Source organism: Taudactylus pleione, unplaced genomic scaffold (assembly GCF_031769625.1).
Source record: "Taudactylus pleione unplaced genomic scaffold, aTauple2 ptg000965l, whole genome shotgun sequence".
NCBI classification, from domain to species: Eukaryota; Metazoa; Chordata; class Amphibia; order Anura; family Myobatrachidae; genus Taudactylus; species Taudactylus pleione.
Window position 1 is genome coordinate 542,089 of NW_028285366.1, and position 22,050 is coordinate 564,138.

Here is a 22,050-nt window from a genome sequence, read left to right on the forward strand (position 1 = left end):
ATTGGTTATTGGAAAATAGACGGGTTTTGCTTTTTATGTGTGTTCGTCATGTTTTGCTAGCTTTCACCTATTTAATAAGTATCGCTGTGGTAGAAGTACCGCCACGCAATACGTGTTCTGTTGCCGCCACCCCAGGATGGCAATACCAGAAGAAAATCACTGATAACGTTCACAATGTTTAGCAGTTAACATTTTTTGTGTTCATATTTTAACTATGTATTTATCTAATTCCTTCACTATTGTTTCATCCTTTTTTAAATTTTTTTAGCTTGGAAGAATAGAATTGAAAAGCCCGAGCTTGGCATCACTGCGTATGCACACAAACAAAAATGGCAGCTGCTCAATCAATCTAGCAGTACTAATCAGGTGCATGAAAGGGAGGGGTCATACTCAGTAGAAAAAGGAGGGGAGTTTAACCCCCTATTGTTCCTCAGCACACTGAATAGTACCTGCAACAATATATGAAGACTATATGGTGATAGAAATTCAGAGATATTAGTTGCATCCATTTGCAAATACATGGGAAGCTGGTGGGCCGTGTCACGGCTTCTCTGTCACTAGCAGTCCCTAACACTAAGGGGTTCACGTCCGGGGCGCAGTGCACCCTTAAAAACGTCCAGCCCAGGACCCCCCCAGACCATATAATCTTCATATATTGTTGCAAGTATTATTCAATGTGCGGAGGAACAATAGGGTGTTGAACCCCTCTCCTTTTTCTACCCATATGCGCAAGCAGACTACAGGTATTTAGCAGGTGCATATTCCCAGTGACTGGCACGGTGAATTGATAAATGAACCCTTACTGATCCGGGCCATTAACGCCAATGTGTTTAAGTATTGCAGGTAGATTTCTATTAAGAATTAGGTTCGATTCGTTTTTTCTTTTCTCAAATTGCATTTATCATTGATTCTTCATAAATAGGCCCCAACTTCTACCATCACAGGGATCTCGGCTAGGCTATCCAGTATCGCTCAGCTGACCTACCCATATGTTTTTGATAAATTGTGGTTCATAAGTGATTATTTTTATTGCTGGGGTGGTAAACGATCAGCCTTTTCCACGCATGTATGTATGGGCCTGGACGCTGCCGCCGGACCTGTCACGCTGCCTGAGGCCATCACTGAGACCTTACCTCCGCGTCGAGTGACCGCCAACAGCCCTTCACTCTTGGAACTGTGGACCTGATTCGGACCCGCTCGCTAAGGCGCGATCGCTTGCTCTGAGCGATTTTCGACCATCTGCACATGCTTATAATTCACAGTGCGCGTGCGCAAGCCATTCGTTGCGATCTGATTTTGGTAGCTCGTAAGCCACTATCAGGTTGCTGCTTTGAGTGACAGTTTGTGGGTGGTAACAGGGGAAGGTGCTTGTGAACGAGGGAGTGGATGTGCGAACGCAGGCGTGTCAGGCCGCCAAAACGCTGTTTAAAGGGCATGCATAATTAGCAAAGTAGCGTCATTGTACACATCACCAGCATGTATTTCAGCCAGCGCTGTTTGCTGTGCTTGCGGCAGGCTAAGGCAACCCCAAGGGCTGCGAGCAGCTCCGATGGCTCACGATGGTGCCGATTAATCCTTCATTTCCTGGCGACGACGTGTGTTGCGAGTGGCAAGGGGGTGTCTTCAGACATTTGCGAGCGCACTTTGCCGTAGCTCGCTAAAACATAGTGGACGTCCTTACACGACGCAGTGCGAGCACTTAATTTAAATATCAGGCCCCTCTTTGCCAGCGAGCAATCGCATCTTGCGAGCGGGTCTGAATGAGCTCCTGTGGGCGGAAAGACGTCATGATGCCTCGCCTGTCTCTACAGATTGTGCGGGCCGGGAGGTGGAGCAGCCAGGCTGAGAGTGACAGGCAGGGCTGCTGCTTCAGTGAAGGAGCCGGGCGCATTGCTATATACATAGCAGCGGATGCCCGGCTAGTATAGATTGCAGCGGGTGGCCAGGTCTGTCATTAGGGCATGTTGTGCTTAGGGATGTGCGCCGACCCCCGTGTTTTGGTTTTGGATTAGAGATGTGTGGTTCGGTTCTCCAGAAATCCGAATCCACAAGAATTTTGTGAATCCGGGTAAATCCAAGTAGCGGTTCTGATCTCATGAGGAGATCCGGGTAAATCCGGGTCGTGCTTCTGATCTTTTTGCGGTTCGGAATTCGGATTTTAAATCCAAATTTCGGGTTTTGGATTGCATAAATTACATGATTTTAACTTTTTTTGAAAACTTTTTATCTATTTAAAAAAAAAGAAAAAATCCAGATCCAAAACCAAATCACTTGAGGGTGGTTTTGCAAAACCAAATCCAGAGACAAAGCCTTGTGGCAGAACAACAGGTCATTTCACAGAGGTGCAAAGTTTTAGCAATTCCAGTTTGGCTTCGGAATTCTGAGTAATACCATTCTGCACTGTGGACCTGATTCAGAGCCGCTTGCAAGCACATTGCGCTCGCAAGAGGGTCGATGGTGGCCAAAGCGCACGTGCGGCGTCTGCGAGCCCCGTAGCGAGTGAGACCTTCACTCGCTCCAGAGCTCGCAGCAAAATGTGGCGGCTGTCGATGTTGATCGACAGCTCACCCCGTTTTGTAGGCGGGTAGGGGGGGTGGCTGAACAAATGGAGGCGTTCCCGAAGGAACGCCTGCTGTTTGTGGGCGGCCCTACTGACATCACTCGTGATGTCAGTAGTGGACTTCCGGCTCTATTAGAGCCGGAAGTCCACTGGGTATTGCAAGTGCTGAGACCCTACCTTAGGGTCTCTTCGCAATGCCGATGGTCACGATAATCGCGACCATCTCCTGCCCGCTCGCACTAGCTGTGGGTGGGCACTTAGCGAGTGGACAGAAAAAAAAAAAATACTCCCCACCCTGATTCAGAGCATGTGCTCGCAAATAGCGAGCGGCTCTGAATCAGGCTCTGTGTTCCTAAATTTGTATTTAGCAGAATTTATAGGACGGGATGCATGATGTATCGCATTCAGGGTGCGATGCTTCCCGCCACTCTTTGCACGCATGTTGGCGTTAATTACACCAGTATGCATGAAGAAAAACGCAAAGGACACTCTGGCGTCCTTTTGCGCATGCACAGAAGGACACGCGCCGCGGGGGGGGGGGGGGCGCTGGGTTCCCGAGACGATTGTGCGCGGGTTCCGTAGCTGTGCGTGAACTAAGGCTTCAGGTAGCATCCATCTCTGGAGGACTTCCAGGTCACTCATCAATGGTCAGGTGCTAAAGGTCACTACAACTAGGAAACTGACCTCAACTAACTAAGGGACAGCTGAAGGAATGCTGGAATGTTTCATTCATTAAATTAATCACCCTATAACCAAAAGAACTAACAGTCGTGCGAAGGGACTTTGGTTGGGTCTACAAGAGCGGCTTCATTGTCCCAGGGAGTATTTTTGCATTTCCACTTCCTCTTGTGCAAGCCAAAAAATGTTATGATGTACTTGGAAGCTGTAAGCTTAACATCTATAATAAACATCCAAAGCATGATTACAGCGGAAGGTGTTTGTAGCTGACATTTTTCTTTTATCCTTGGGGCATATTCGCCTGTAGAATGCTGTGTGGACCCTTGTTGGCCTGTAAACACCTGCACTAGCTGCAGAGATGATTTCCTCGCCGGTCCCATAACCTCTGCAGTGGGGGATTGGCCTCGGGGAGGTGTGGATTGTTTGGGCTATTGTGTTAGATGACCTTTAGACTTCCAGTTGGATTCCCTGACAAGGGGTGCGGACACCTTTAAAGCTCTTTTAAATCGCCCCATGGTAGTTCAAGCCTGGTGGGGTGAGATGACTGGCTAATCCACGGGAATACATGCCGCAATCCCATTTGCATTCTGGCTGAGAATGTGGCTGGGAAGAGTGATGGAATTTCAGCTACCCAAGTGATTCCTCCACGAAAATTTACAGTAAACAGGAAACCGCCAGCTTCCATAATAACACGGGCCGCTATACACACAGGTGCCAGAGGAATTGTCATGAAGAATTTTGGAAGGCTGTCTGACAGTTACGTTGTTATTGGTTTCCTGTATATAATATGCAAATGCTGTAGCTCCCCCGGTCCCTGTTTTATTACGACTAGATGGGTGTATATGGAAGGGTCTTCCTAAGGCAGGTGGTCAGGCCAAACCTTTAACTGAAATGACCATTAATGGAAATGATGCTTGTAAAAGAGATGGTTAAAAAAAAAATGTATTAAACATATCGTCCCTGTTTCTGAGTCACACGTAACTCGCCATCCACGCGTGGAAGTCTACTGCTCGTATTCGCACGGATCTCTGCGGCTGCACCGCCCCCTGACACCGACCGCTAGAGCAGCTGTGGTCATTGTAATCAGCACTTACGCCTACCCCATGGTAGGTGAGTGCAAGAGACACGACTGAAATGGAGGTCTGATCGGCATGCGCGCCACTCGGATTATATTGTAACTCTGGCAACGCTACACCGCCACAGGACGGTTCACTTTAGCGTGTACGCCCAGTTGCAGCCCATGTAACACCCATTTCAGGGATCTATCCGATCCCATCCGATCTATCCGACTCGTTGTTGGAAGATGCACAAGACACGTACAGGCATGTTTGCTGCAGTAAGAAATCCAGTGTATCGTCGGCGTAAGGCATAAATGGGCATATTTACTAATCATCAGTTATTATACCCAGTAATTAAAATTTCTTATCGCCGACGTTCATGACAATAAGATATTTATATTTTCCCAAACTTACTAAAAATCTCACGCAGAGACAGGGGCTCCAAAAGGGACCATCCCCGCCATGTGTAAAGAAGTCAAATGATTACAAAATGCATCATTTCCCTGCTATATCGGGAATCAGGGACCGTCTGCACATCCACAATTAGCCAACCACGGGTGTGCGGCAGCCTTTGATGGGGTGGGTTACAGTGAAACCCTCTCCTGGTAATTTTTGCAAAATAGTACCCCATAGGCTACTATAAGGTAACGCCATCTGAAGATGGCATTATCCTATTGGTGCCAAGCATTGCAGGGCGCGTAAATTCTGACAGCTTAGAGAAATATGGGGGCAGCTACTGCCGTCGCAAATGGAAGGACCCCTTACCCATGCGGAAACACTTATCTCCTCAGGTTTTGACCATCGCGACCATCGGACTTGCAACGGAGACCCTGGCTCTATCAGAGCCAAAATCACTCCCACTGACATCATTACTGATGTCAGTGGGGCCGGCTTCAGACGGTAGGCGTTCCCATGGGAACGCCTCCGTCTGGCAGGCACGCCCACCAAAGGGGGCGTGCTGTCAATCAACATCGACATCACGCCCCCTTTGGTGCGAGACCCGGAGCGATGGAAAGCCCGTTGCTCCCCAGGTCTCGCGCATGCGCAAGATGGAGCTCCCTCATCGACCCGCTTGCGAGCGTAGTGCCGCGCGCGCGGGTCTGAATGACCCCCTAAGTCCAATGTGGCCACGGATCTCCATATTTTATTATTTCAACGCTCCTTCCTATTGGAAGATGAACCATAGAGCGAAGAGTTATCCTCCGCCCCCATCCCGCCCTCTCTGTGCACATTTAGTACCTGGGACAGCGGGTTTTCAGATCAGCCGCCTCGTAATAACCAGAGCAAAACTAAATTCCTCCAGTACTTTTATACTTATTGCCGCTACTCGCATCAGGTTGGCTACTTCATTATTTGGGATGGGGGGGCGGCAGCACTTCATAATGAATATTGACCCCTTATTAACAAACAGCCCCTTAGATCCACTCCATTGGTAAGTTGTGACTGCCTTACAATATACAAGTAATACACAGATGTAAACGCCTTGATGTAGCAAATACCGCACAGGACAAATGGCGGTAATGCAGATCTGTAACATCACTGCGCCACAGACCCCCAGGGCCTATGATTGATAATGAAAGAATTTATATGGTGAACGTTCTGCCATAAAAGTTTTCCTGACAGTGCGGACCGACTGCTGTAAGGGTTAGTTAGATGGTGTAGTGGTCTGTCGTGGGGTCTATTTACTAAGCCTTAGGTGGAGATAAAGTGAACGGCATACATGTCTACCCTCCCGGTTTTCGCGGGAGGCTCCCGATTTTTCGGGTAACCCCCCGCACCCCCGGAAGGGTAGGCATTTCTCCCACATTCTGCCCACTTCCTAGTGAAGTGGGCAGAATTAGGAGAATACCCGCGGCAATTGCGGGTCTCCGTGAAGGGGGCGGGGCTTAAGCTGTGATTCTGCATGAATCACAGCATTTGGCCCCGCCCCCTATGTAAATTGTGCCCAATCGTGGCAATTTAACCGCGAGGGGGCGGGGCTTAATGACGCTATTCGTCAAGCCCCACCCCCGTCGGCCCCCTGTTGCATCTCTTACCCGGGCTTCTCCCGGGAAGAGAATGTTAAAGGTAGGCAACCCTGGTGATCGGTGATAAGGTACCAGCCAATCAGCTCCTCACTGTCATTTTGCAAACACAGCCTGTGACATGGCAGTTAGGAGCTGGAACCTTATCTCTGTTCACTTTCTCTCCAGCCAAAGCTTAGTAAATAGACCCCACAATCTATTTAGGTTCAAAGTTTTAAACCCTTTTCTATACCCCCACCCGCCCCCTAATCTCTGTGCTTAAACTGTTGCCTCAGCCTATCCCTGGGTCACAGGCTTTCAGTGTAAGAGGCTTGCTGGTGTCCTGCCCTTCTCTTGTACAAAAAGGAGATTTGTAGGGGAGATGACACTCAGCTTTATTTCATAGACAGAAATCAGAGCAATGCAGCCCGGCTTTCAGCTTTAACCAATTACCTATTATCTCTCCTATCCATCTTTTTAGATTAAAAGATCACAAACTACAAGGAGAAAAAAAAGAGCCAATTCAGACGCTGTCAATTATTGCTGAGAGCACAGGGCACAAGGGGACACAAATTGTTAAGTGACTCTTTGAAAGGGTCATACCTGATGTCTGCACCTCCTCTGGTTCTAGGCTCACCTGGACAATTAGGCAGGGTTCCTCTTTATATATATATTTTTTTTTACTTACTGGTAACGTGGAAGGAATACAGGTCCAGCGGCAGCGCAAGAAAAAAGTTATTGGAAAACTTCAAAGAGAGAGGCAGAACTATCCAGATGTGAATAATTAGTATGTCAGACAACTAATCATATACTGCATATGATGAACTACAAGGCAGATGTATAACCTATCCACTTAATTAGTGCACAGCAGAAAGAAAATACTTTAGCTGTGACATCAGCGAGTCACGCGTTTAATCGTAGGGTTTTTTGATGCAGGGAATTGAGTCATCCTGGAATGACGTTTATGTTAGGAATTCTCTGCAGGAACAGATGAAAACTGCAACACTTATGCTGGGTACACACGGTAAGATCTGCACAACCAGCAATATCACTGAATGATTTCCCATGAACTTTTCTGTAGTGCAGGACAAACGACATTGGGTGTACACACTGATATATATCTATGATAGACATTGGGTGTACACATTGATAGATATATATGATAGACATTGGGTATACACACTGATAGATATCTAGGATAGACATTGGGTATACACACTGATAGATATCTAGGATAGACATTGGGTATACACACTGATAGATATATAGGATAGACATTGGGTGTACACACTGATAGATATATATGATAGACATTGAGTGTACACACTGATAGATATATATGATAGACATTGGGCGTACACACTGATAGATATATATGATAGATATTGGGTGTACACACTGATAGATATCTAGGATAGACATTGGGTATACACACTGATAGATATCTAGGATAGACATTGGGTGTACACATTGATAGATATATATGATAGACATTGGGTGTACACACTGATAGATATATATGATAGACATTGGGTATACACACTGATAGATATATATGATAGACATTGGGTGTACACACTGATAGATATATATGATAGACATTGAGTGTACACACTGATAGATATATATGATAGACATTGGGCGTACACACTGATAGATATATATGATAGATATTGGGTGTACACACTGATAGATATATATGATAGACATTGGGTGTACACACTGATAGATATATATGATAGATATTGGGTGTACACACTGATAGATATATATGATAGACATTGGGTGTACACACTGATAGATATATATGATAGATAGATATTGGGTGTACACACTGATAGATATCTAGGATAGACATTGGGTGTGCACACTGATAGATATATATGATAGACATTGGGTGTGCACACTGATAGATATATATGATAGACATTGGGTGTACACACTGATAGATATATATGATAGACATTGGGTGTACACACTGATAGATATATATGATAGACATTGGGTGTACACACTGATAGATATCTAGGATAGACATTGGGTGTACACACTGATAGATATATATGATAGACATTGGGTGTACACACTGATAGATCTCTATGATAGACATTGGGTGTACACACTGATAGTGATATATATGATAGACATTGGGTGTACACACTGATAGAAATCTATGATAGACATTGGGTGTACACACTGATAGATATATATGATAGACATTGGGTGTACACACTGATAGAGATCTATGATAGACATTGGGTGTACACACTGATAGATATATATGATAGATATTGGGTGTACACACTGATAGATCTTTATGATAGACATTGGGTGTACACACTTATAGACATACTGTACATGATAGACATTGGGTGTACACACTGATAGATATATATGATAGACATTGGGTGTACACACTGATAGATATCTATGATAGATATTGGGTGTACACACTGATAGATATCTATGATAGATATTGGGTGTACACACTGATAGAGATCTATGATAAACATTGGGTGTACACACTGATAGATATATATGATAGACATTGGGTGTACACACTGATAGATATATATGATAGATATTGGGTGTACACACTGATAGATATATATGATAGATATTGGGTGTACACACTGATAGATATCTATGATAGACATTGGGTGTACACACTGATAGATATCTATGATAGATATTGGGTGTACACACTGATAGATATCTATGATAGACATTGGGTGTACACACTGATAGATATCTATGATAGACATTGGGTGTATACACTGGTAGATATATATGATAGACATTGGGTGTACACACTGGTAGATATATATGATAGAAATTGGGTGTACACACTGATAGATATCTATGATAGACATTGGGTGTACACACTGATAGATATCTATGATAGACATTGGGTGTATACACTGATAGATATGTATGATAGACATTGGGTGTACACACTGATAGATATATATGATAAACATTGGGTGTACAAACTGGTAGATATATATGATAGACATTGGGTGTACACACTGGTAGATATATATGATAGACATTGGGTGTACACACTGACAGATATATATGATAGATATTGGGTGTACACACTGATAGATATCTATGATAGACATTGGGTGTACACACTGATAGATATCTATGATAGACATTGGCTATACACACTGATAGATATCTATGATAGACATTGGGTATACACACTGATAGATATCTATGATAGATATCTTTCAGTGAAGTCATCCTGCCACATCTCTGTACATGCAAATCATGATGAAATCACGCAAGTTGGGCTGCATGTACGGACGACCATAGATATCATTATGGTCCACGTTGGAATGCGCATGGTTGGTCGTTCGCTGCATGAGAATGAACGATATGAACGATTTATCGTTGAACGATATTATCGTTCATAGATATCCATACCGTGTGTAACTGTGTACACACCTTAAGGTAGTAAGAGTTGGTAGCTAAATAGGCTTATAAAAAAGTTCACAAAACAGTGGCATAGTTTAAGCACATTTGCAGAGTCATGCACAGAGTGAGATGTGTACAACTTTATAAGTGCCTAGTTTGCCAGTATTCTCCATCGGTGTGTAATTACACCTGCCCTATAGCTGCTGTTTATAATACACCACCTAACATACATATATGCACCCTTACAGAACTATATCTACAGATGTGTCCTCATACACCTTCCCTATAGCTGCTGTTTATAATACACCACCTAACATAAATATATATGCACCCTTACAGAACTACGTCTACAGATGTGTCCTCATACACCTGCCCTATAGCTGCTGTTTATAATACACCACCTAACATATATATATGCACCCTTACAGAACTATATCTACAGATGTGTCCTCATACACCTGCCCTATAGCTTCTGTTTATAATACACCCCCTAACATAAATATATGCACCCTTACAGAACTACGTCTACAGATGTGTCCTCATACACCTGCCCTATAGCTGCTGTTTATAATACACCCCCTAACATAAATATATGCACCCTTACAGAACTACGTCTACAGATGTGTCCTCATACACCTGCCCTATAGCTGCTGTTTATAATACACCCCTAACATAGATATATGCACCCTTACAGAACTATATCTACAGATGTGTCCTCATACACCTGCCCTATAGCTGCTGTTTATAATACACCCCCTAACTTAGATATATGCACCCTCACAGAACTACGTCTACAGATGTGTCCTCATACACCTGCCCTATAGCTGCTGTTTATAATTAGGGGTGAGCGGGTTCGGATTTCTGAAATCCGAACCCCCCCGAGCCCCCCCGATCCGAGTCCGATCCGAATCAGGCTCGACTTTTCCCGCCTGACTCGGATCTGAAATCGAGGCAAAACGTCATCATCCCGCCTTCCGAGTCTCGCGGGTTTTGGATCCTATATAAGGTACCCACGTCAGCGCCATTTTCTCACTCGGCTGTGGACAGTGAAGAGGGAGGGTGGGAGTTAGGGCTGTGTAGTGTAGTGTAGTGTAGTGCTGCTGTTGTCCACTACTTCAAAGTCCATAGGGGCTGGCTGTGTTGTGCTGTGCTGCTGTTGTTAATAGGGGCTGTGTCCACTACTTCAAAGTCCATAGGGGCTGGCTGGACTGTGTTGTGCAGTCAGTTCTCCATAGGGGCTGTGTCCACTCCAAAGTCCTGTGCAGTGTCCCAGTCCTAAAGAGGTGCTGTAGTGTTGTCCAGGGGGTGCTCTGTCCATCAGGGGTGCTCCCCCCAAGTGCTAAAAAATAATATATTTTCTGTGTTTGTGAATTGTGTGCGCAGTAGCCGCACGTGCATCAACAAAGTAGTGCCAAGCGTGCGCCTGTGTCATAAGTAAAGAGCCGGCTGGCTTGACCGTTAAAGGGTGCTGTAACCCCCGAAAGTACACTCCAGTCCAAACCAAAAAAAAATTATTTTCTGTGTTTGTGAATTGTGTGCGCAGTAGCCGCACGTGCATCAACAAAGTAGTGCCAAGCGTGCGCCTGTGTCATAAGTAAAGGGCCGGCTGGCTTGACCGTTAAGGGTGCTGTAACCCCCAAAGTACACTCCAGTCCAAACCAAAAAAAAAATAATTTTCTGTGTTTGTGAATTGTGTGCGCAGTAGCCGCACGTGCATCAACAAAGTAGTGCCAAGCGTGCGCCTGTGTCATAAGTAAAGGGCCAGCTGGCTTGACCGTTAAAGGGTGCTGTAACCCCCAAAGTACACTCCAGTCCAAACCAAAAAAAAAATTATTTTCTGTGTTTGTGAATTGTGTGCGCAGTAGCCGCATGTGCATCAACAAAGTAGTGCCAAGCGTGCGCCTGTGTCATAAGTAAAGGGCCGGCTGGCTTGACCGTTAAAGGGTGCTGTAACCCCCAAAGTACACTCAAGTCCAAACCAAAAACAAATTTATTTTCTGTGTTTGTGAATTGTGTGCGCAGTAGCCGCACGTGCATCAACAAAGTAGTGCCAAGCGTGCGCCTGTGTCATAAGTAAATGGCCGACTGGCTTGACCGTTAAAGGGTGCTGTAACCCCCGAAAGTACACTCCAGTCCAAACCAAAAAAAAAATTATTTTCTGTGTTTGTGAATTGTGTGCGCAGTAGCCGCACGTGCATCAACAAAGTAGTGCCAAGCGTGCGCCTGTGTCATAAGTAAAGGGCCGGCTGGCTTGACCGTTAAAGGGTGCTGTAACCCCCAAAGTACACTCCAGTCCAAACCGAAAAAAAATTATTTTCTGTGTTTGTGAATTGTGTGCGCAGTAGCCGCACGTGCATCAACAAAGTAGTGCCAAGTGTGCGCCTGTGTCATAAGTAAAGGGCCGGCTGGCTTGACCGTTAAAGGGTGCTGTAACCCCCGAAAGTACACTCCAGTCCAAACCAAAAAAAAAATTATTTTCTGTGTTTGTGAATTGTGTGCGCAGTAGCCGCACGTGCATCAACAAAGTAGTGCCAAGCGTGCGCCTGTGTCATAAGTAAAGGGCCGGCTGGCTTGACCGTTAAAGGGTTCTGTAACCCCCAAAGTACACTCCAAACCAAAAAAATATATATTTTCTGTGTTTGTGACTTGTGTGCACTGTGGCTGCACGTGCATCAACAAAGGAGCAGTGCCAAGCGTGCGCCTGTGTCCCATAAGTAAAGAGCCGGCTGGCTCATTTCTTAAAGGGTGGTGTAACCCACAAAGTGCACTACTCTCCAGCAAAAATAAAAAAATATTTTCTGTGTTTGTGTGCGCTTTAGCCGCACGTATATATATCAATATAACATAAATGGAGGACCAAACTTTCTCTGATAAAAATAAAATAGGGAAAGATCAAGAACCACTTCCTACTAGTGCTGTTGCTGCTGCTTGGAGTTGTTCATCATCCCAGAGAGGAAGTAGGAACATCACTACTTTTACTAAACAATTGACCCTCCAACAGTCCCTAGTGATGAGGATGAAGTACGACAGCAGTCATCCTGAAGCAAAACGTATAACTGAGGCCTTGACTGCTATGTTGGTGTTAGACGTGCGTCCGGTATCCGACATTAGTGCAGTGGGATTTAGACAATTGATGGAGGTAGTGTGTCCTCGGTTCCAAATCCCGTCTAGATTCCACCTGCATCCTCAAAGCAGCAGCGACAAGCGTGCGTCTGTCTGTTAAAGGGTGGTGACACCCTCAAAGTGTGCTACACAAACAATTAAAATATTGTTCTTTTTTTTTCTGTCTTTGTGAAATGTGTGGGCTGTAGCCGCACCTGCATCCTTAAAGCAGCAGCGACAAGCGTGCGTCTGTCTGTTAAAGGGTGGTGTAACTCTCAAAGTGCTCCAAAAAATAAAAAACTATTTTTTTTATGTGTTTGTGACTTGTGTGCGATGTAGCCGCACTTGCATCCTCAAAGCAGCAGCGACAAGCGTGCGTCTGTCTGTTAAAGGGTGGTGACACCCTCAAAGTGTGCTACACAAACAATAAAAATATTCTTCTTTTTTCTGTCTTTGTGAATTGTGTGGGCTGTAGCCGCACCTGCATCCTTAAAGCAGCAGCAACAAGCGTGCGTCTGTCTGTTAAAGGGTGGTGACACCCTCAAAGTGTGCTACACAAACAATTAAAATATTGTTCTTTTTTTTTCGGTCTTTGTGAAATGTGTGGGCTGTAGCCGCACCTGCATCCTTAAAGCAGCAGCGACAAGCGTGCGTCTGTCTGTTAAAGGGTGGTGACACCCTCAAAGTGTGCTACACAAAGAATAAAAATATTCTTCTTCTTTTTTCTGTCTTTGTGAATTGTGTGGGCTGTAGCCGCACTTGCATCCTCAAAGCAGCAGCGACAAGCGTGCGTCTGTCTGTTAGAGGGTGGTGTAACCCTCAAAGTGTGCTCCACAAACAATAAAAATATTCTTTTTTTTTCTGTCTTTGTGAATTGTGTGGGCTGTAGCCGCACTTGAATCCTCAAAGCATCAGCGACAAGCGTGCGTCTGTCTGTTAAAGGATTACATCGGTGACAGCATCCAAGTAGGCATGTCAGACAGTCCGTACCTGTACTGGCAGGAAAAAGAAGCAATTTGGAGGTCCCTGTACAAACTGGCTCTATTTTACCTGAGTTGCCCCCCCTCCAGTGTGTACTCCGAAAGAGTGTTTAGTGCAGCCGGGAACCTTGTTAGCGAAAGGCGTAGGAGGTTGCTTCCACAAAATGTGGAGAAGATGATGTTCATAAAATGAATGATCAACTCTTCCAGGGAGACCAGCCTCCAGAACGTACAGAGGGACCTGTGGTTCCAGCAGGGACGAATTAATACTCTGTGAGGATGAGGATGTACATAACACTGAAGAGGGTGAGGAATCTGTGGATGAGGAGGATGAGGACGACTTCTTGCCTCCGTAGAGCCAGTTTGTGCAGGGACAGATTAATTGCCAGCTTGTTTTGTGGGGGCCCAAACGAACCAATCATTTCAGCCACAGTTGTGTGGCAGACCCTGGCGCTGAAATGATTGGTTTGTTAAAGTGTGCATGTCCTGTTTATACAACATAAGGGTGGGTGGGAGGGCCCAAGGACAATTCCATCTTGCACCTCTTTTTTTTCTTTGCATTATGTACAGTTTGGGGCCTAGTTTTTCAATGCCATCCTGTCTGCCACTGCAGTTTCACGCCTAGATGGGTCACGTGTTTGTGCCGCCCACTCGTGTCGCTTAGCATAGTCATCCAGCTACCTCGGTGCAACCTTTTGGACATAAAAACACTATTGTGAGGTGTGAGGTATTCAGAATAGACTGGAAATGAGTGGAAATTAAGGTTATTGAGGTTAATAATAGCATAGGAGCAGAAAAACCTACAAATTCTGTGATTTTAGCTGTTTTTATGCTTTTTTAAAAAAAAATACAGATCCAAAACACAAAACCCAGAACCCAAAACACGGAAGGGTGGTTTTGGCAAAACCAATCCAGATCCAAAACACGAAGAAAGATCCAGATCCAAAACCAAAACACAAAACACGAAAAGTGGCCGGTGCACACCCCTATTTATAATACACCACCTAACATAGATATATATGCACCCTTACAGAACTATGTCTACAGATGTGTCCTCATACACCTGCCCTATAGCTGCTGTTTATAATACACCCCCTAACATAGATATATGCACCCTTACAGAACTACGTCTACAGATGTGTCCTCATACACCTGCCCTATAGCTGCTGTTTATAATACACCCCCTAACATAGATATATGCACCCTTACAGAACTACGTCTACAGATGTGTCCTCATACACCTGCCCTATAGCTGCTGTTTATAATACACCCCTAACATAAATATATGCACCCTTACAGAACTATATCTACAGATGTGTCCTCATACACCTGCCCTATAGCTGCTGTTTATAATACACCCCCTAACATAAATATATGCACCCTTACAGAACTATATCTACAGATGTGTCCTCATACACCTGCCCTATAGCTGCTGTTTATAATACACCCCCTAACATAAATATATGCACCCTTACAGAACTATATCTACAGATGTGTCCTCATACTCCTGCCCTATAGCTGCTGTTTATAATACACCCCCTAACATATATATATGCACCCTTACAGAACTACGTTTACAGATGTGTCCTCATACACCTGCCCTATAGCTGCTGTTTATAATATACCACCTAACATAAATATATGCACCCTTACAGAACTATGTTTACAGATGTGTCCTCATACACCTGCCCTATAGCTGCTGTTTATAATACACCCCCTAACATAGATATATGCACCCTTACAGAACTACGTCTACAGATGTGTCCTCATACACCTGCCTTATAGCTGCTGTTTATAATACACCCCCTAACAGAAATATATGCACCCTTACAGAACTATGGCCCTCATTCTGAGCCACTCGCTAGCGGCAGTACGCTCGTTCCGAGCGATGTTCGCACATCTGTGCATGCGTACGGTTTTTAGTACGCATGCGCGAACCAGTCAGTGCGGCCGAAAATCATTTGTACGCAATATAGCGAGTGCCTGCTATTTTGAGTGACAGAATGAGGCGTATGTGGGTGGTAACAGGGGAAGGTGCTTGAAAACGGGGAGTGGAGATCCGAACGCAGGCGTGCCAAAAGGTCAAAACGGGCGTTTTATGGGTGTGCATAATTAATACAGCAGCGTCAATGACCACGTCACTTGGTTTTTTTTAACTCAGAACTGCTCGCAAAATAGCAGTTGAAAAAACCAACCACAAGAATAGCGAGCAGTTCATATCCTGTTCGATGTACTCGATTAATCTAATAAATAGCGGACATGACGTATGGTGCGAGCGGCCAGGGGGCGTTTTTATCAAATAAACGAGCGTATGTTTCGCTCGCTCATTCAGACTTAGAGGTTTGAACAGACTGCAATGTGCGAACGGATCATTTGCATAGCCACCCCTTGTTTTTGAACGAACAAACGCAAATAGCGAACGGCTCTGAATGAGGGCCAATATCTACAGATGTGTCCTCATACTCCTGCCCTATAGCTGCTGTTTATAATACACCCCCTAACATATATATATGCACCCTTACAGAACTACGTCTACAGATGTGTCCTCATACACCTGCCCTATAGCTGCTGTTTATAATACATCACCTAACATAGATATATGCACCCTTACAGAACTATGTCTACAGATGTGTCCTCATACACCTGCCCTATAGCTGCAGTTTATAATACACCCCCTAATATAAATATATGCACCCTTTTCTCGAGCATCTTATAAAGCCCCATTCAAAGTCGCAGGAGTTGGTACAAAGTTGCAGACAATGCGAGGCACAATCACGACGCGGCTCACTTGCATCAGTCCTTCCGTTGCCATTTTATACAGTCTTGCGTCCAGGACGCACACAGCGGCTGCTTGCAGTGACCGCGCCAGTGTGCTTCTTATGATAAGACGGATATTTTGGGACAAATTCTGGTGCATGGCGCGGCTTAGCCGCAAAATCTGTGACCCCCAAATAGCCCCGTTTTCAAGATAGGTGTTTGTGGACACATCTGTATATGAGAATGCAAATGCGAGAATCCCCCTCCCCCAACCTGCATCTGCCGCAAGTTTTTGATGCGCTCAAAATGCTTGCGGGTCTGCATAGCGGCGCGAGCGTTTGTCTTCTTTCTGAGCATGCACACGGTAAAATCAGGCAAGATGGCGAAATAACAAACTGCTCACTCTGCATCGTCCCTAAATGTTAAGGAATACTATAATGTACAGAGATGTGCCCATGATAGGGAACCTCAGGAATGGGGGGGAATACCCTACATGCAGCTCCACCTGATGATGCGACTGACCACCCCATGCCGCAGGATGCGGCAGGGGCTGACATATCGGGGGTCGGGTACCGGATAGTCTAACGTCTACCAGCCGCCCAGTATGATGGCCCGTCGGCAGGGGGGGTCGCCAGTCGCATCACTGGGTACACACATTGTTTAGTGAGTACCCAGCTTTAGAAGTTGTTTGCAGCAATGACATTCCTTTAAGCGGACAGGGGGTGCAGAATGCTCAGAGCTAGTTCAGTCCACGATGTGACGGCTTTTACTGCATGTAGGTAACATGTAAACTGCAAATCTCCAGCTAATGACAAGACGAAGATTAATCACTGATAATAGACTTTTCAGTGCGTCACTTCCTCAGTGACGTTACCCTGAGGTGACAATAGACAGTCAATGCTGACAGTAATATCTGCAAATATTAATACTTGTAAATGTCATTATTCTGTAGTCATGTTTGAGCATAATGCAAACGCTGTTTAATACCTAAAAAAAAAAGAAATAGACACAGTAATAAAATGCACAAGCTCAGCGGAGTGGAGAAACTATCGGCAACGCTTGGCTTAGAATGAGTCAAAATCCACATTTATCACTTTTTAACTGCTGACACCTTTCACGTACACCAACATAATTTGGTTGTGAAATGTCATACACTATATCGCATTATTACATGCTGTTGAGTGAAGTGAATTCCTCAGTGCTAGGAATAAATTCAACCTTGTAATAAGCAGCTTAATGCCGTGTTACGTACAATGTTCATCACATCTCTGATACAGGAGATTATTATAAACCTACCACGAAAATAACAAAACGTAAATGAGAGATATGAGATAGATAGATAGATAGATAGATAGATAGATAGATAGATAGATAGATAGATAGATAGATAGATAGATGGATAGAGACAGAAAGATAGATAGAGAGAGAGAGAGAGAGAGAGATAGATAGATAGATAGATAGATAGATAGATAGATAGATAGATAGGTAGATAGATAGATAGATAGATAGAAAGATAAAGAGAGATAGATAGATAGATAGATAGATAGATAGATAGATAGATAGATAGATAGATAGATAGATCTGGGGCTGGTAAGTACCCTAACCCTACCCTCTCCCCCCCTATCCCTCCCTTAGTGGTGCTTATTCCTCCCTTAGTGGTGCCTAACCCTAACCCACCCTTCCCACACCCTAAACCTAACCCTCCCAGGGGGGTGCCTAACACTAACCTCTCCCCAGTGGTGCCTAACCCTAACCCCCCCCCATCCTCTAGCCTAACCCCAGCCCTCCCTGGGAGTGCCTAACCTTAATCTCCCCTGGGGGTCCCTAAAGCTAACCCCTCCCCACAGCTAATGCTTACCTCTCCCCGCTTACCTTCATTTGGGATGCCGGCTGTCGGGATCTCGGCATTGGGATAAAGATAGGCATTGGTATTTCGCAGCCTATCTTTAATCAGAGCTCTGTGTATATGATATTCCCTCATTACCTTGTAGAGCAGTGCTCCTGACAGTGACCATAAGAGGAGGAGCTCTGTGTATATTATATTCCCTCATTACCTTGTAGAGCAGTGCTCCTAACAGTGACCATAAGAGGAGGAGCTCTGTGTATATGATATTCCCTCATTACCTTGTAGAGCAGTGCTCCTGACAGTGGTCATAAGAGGATGAGCTCTGTGTGTATGATATTCCCTCATTACCTTGTAGAGCAGTGCTCCTGACAGTGACCATAAGAGGAGGAGCTCTGTGTATATGATATTCCCTCATTACCTTGTAGAGTAGTGCTCCTGACAGTGATGATAAGAGGGGGAGCTCTGTGCATATTATATTCCATCATTACCTTGTAGAGCAGTGCTCCTGACAGTGACCATAAGAGGAGGAGCTTTGTGTATATGATATTCCCTCATTACCTTGTAGAGCAGTGCTCCTGACAGTGACCATAAGAGGAGGAGCTCTGTGTATATGATAATCCCTCATTACCTTGAAGAGCAATGCTCCTGACAGTAACAATAAGAGGATGAGCTCTGTGTATATGATATTCCCTCATTACCTTGTAGAGCAGTACTCCTCATAGTGACCATAAGTGGAGGAGCTCTGTGTATATGATATTCCCCTATTACCTTGTAGAGCAGTGCTCCTGACAGTGACCATAAGAGGAGGAGCTTTGTGTGTATGATATTCCCTCATTACCTTGTAGAGCAGTGCTCCTGACAGTGACCATAAGAGGAGGAGCTCTGTGTGTATGATATTCCCTCATTACCATGTAGAGCAGTGCTCCTGACAGTGACCATAAGAGGAGGAGCTCTAGATATATGACATTCCCTCATGACCTTGTAGAGCAGTGCACCTGACAGTGACCATAAGAGGAGGAGCTCTGTGTTTATGATATTCCCTCATTACCTTGTAGAGCAGTGCAACTGACAGTGACCATAAGAGGAGGAGCTCTGTGTATATGATGTTCCCTCATTACCTTGTAGAGCAGTGCTCCTGACAGTGACCATAAGAGGAGGAGCTCTGTGTAAATGATATTCCCTCATTACCTTGTCGAGCAGTGCTCCTGACAGTGACCATAAGAGGAGGAGCTCTGTCTGTATGATATTGCCTCATTACCTTGTAGAGCAGTGCTCCTGACAGTGGTCATAAGAGGATGAGCTCTGTGTGTATGATATTCCCTCATTACATTGAAGAGCAGTGCTCCTGATAGTGATCATAAGAGGAGGAGCTCTGTGTGTATATGATATTCCCTCATTACCTTGTAGAGCAGTGCTCCTGACAGTGACCATAAGAGTAGGAGCTCTGTGTATATGATATTCCCTCATTTCCTTGTAGAGCAATGCTCCTGACAGTGAGCATAAGAGGAGGAGCTCTGTGTATATGATATTCCCTCATTACCTTGTAGAGCAGTGCTCCTGACAGTGACCATAGGAGGAGGAGCTTTGCGTATATGATATTCCCTCATTAGCATGTAGAGCAGTGCTCCTTACAGTGACCATAAGAGGAGGAGCTTTGCGTATATGATATTCCCTCATTAGCATGTATAGCAGTGCTCCTGACAGTGACCATAAGAGGAGGAGCTTTGCGTATATGATATTCTTTCATTAGCATGGAGAGCAGTGCTCCTGACAGTGAGCATAAGAGTAGGAACTCTGTGTATATGATATTCCGTCACTAGCATGTAGATCAGTACTCCTGACAGTGACCATAAGACGGGGTGCTCTGTGTATATGATATTCCCTCATTACCTTGCAGAGCAGTGCTCCTGACAGTGATCATAAGAGGAGGAGCTCTGTGTATATGATATTCCCTCATTATCTCGTAGAGTAGTGCTCCTGACAGTGACCATAAGAGGAGGAGCTCTGTGTATATGATATTCCCTCATTACCTTGTAGAGCAGTGCTCCTGACAGTGACCATAAGAGGATGAGCTATGTGTGTATGATATTCCCTCATTACATTGAAGAGCAGTGCTCCTGATAGTGATCATAAGAGGAGGAGCTCTGTGTGTATATGATATTCCCTCATTACCTTGTAGAGCAGTGCTCCTGACAGTGACCATAAGAGAAGGAGCTCTGTGTATATGATATTCCCTCATTTCCTTGTAGAGCAATGCTCCTGACAGTGAGCATAAGAGGAGGAGCTCTGTGTATATGATATTCCCTCATTACCTTGTAGAGCAGTGCTCCTGACAGTGACCATAGGAGGAGGAGCTTTGCGTATATGATATTCCCTCATTAGCATGTAGAGCAGTGCTCCTTACAGTGACCATAAGAGGAGGAGCTTTGCGTATATGATATTCCCTCACTAGCATGTATAGCAGTGCTCCTGACAGTGACCATAAGAGGAGGAGCTTTGCGTATATGATATTCTTTCAATAGCATGGAGAGCAGTGCTCCTGACAGTGACCATAAGAGTAGGAACTCTGTGTATATGATATTCCCTCAATAGCATGTAGAGCAGTGCTCCTTACAGTTACCAAAAGAGAAGGAGCTTTGTGTATATGATATTCCATCACTAGCATGTAGAGCAGTACTCCTGACAGTGACCATAAGAGGGGGTGCTCTGTGTATATGATATTCCCTCATGACCTTGCAGAGCAGTGCTCCTGACTGTGATCATAAGAGGAGGAGCTCTGTGTATATGATATTCCCTCATTATCTCGTAGAGTAGTGCTCCTGACAGTGACCATAAGAGGATGAGCTCTGTGTATATGATATTCCCTCATTACCTTGTAGAGTAGTGCTCCTGACAGTGATGATAAGAGGGGGAGCTCTGTGCATATTATATTCCATCATTACCTTGTAGAGCAGTGCTCCTGACAGTGACCATAAGAGGAGGAGCTTTGTGTATATGATATTCCCTCATTACCTTGTAGAGCAGTGCTCCTGACAGTGACCATAAGAGGAGGAGCTCTGTGTATATGATAATCCCTCATTACCTTGAAGAGCAATGCTCCTGACAGTAACAATAAGAGGAGGAGCTCTGTGTATATGATATTCCCTCATTACCTTGTAGAGCAGTGCTCCTCACAGTGACCATAAGAGGAGGAGCTCTGTGTATATGATATTCCCCTATTACCTTGTAGAGCAGTGCTCCTGACAGTGACCATAAGAGGAGGAGCTTTGTGTGTATGATATTCCCTCATTACCTTGTAGAGCAGTGCTCCTGACAGTGACCATAAGAGGAGGAGCTCTGTGTGTATGATATTCCCTCATTACCATGTAGAGCAGTGCTCCTGACAGTGACCATAAGAGAAGGAGCTCTAGATATATGACATTCCCTCATGACCTTGTAGAGCAGTGCACTTGACAGTGACCATAAGAGGAGGAGCTCTGTGTTTATGATATTCCCTCATTACCTTGTAGAGCAGTGCAACTGACAGTGACCATAAGAGGAGGAGCTCTGTGTATATGATATTCCCTCATTACCTTGTAGAGCAGTGCTCCTGACAGTGACCATAAGAGGAGGAGCTCTGTGTATATGATATTCCCTCATTACC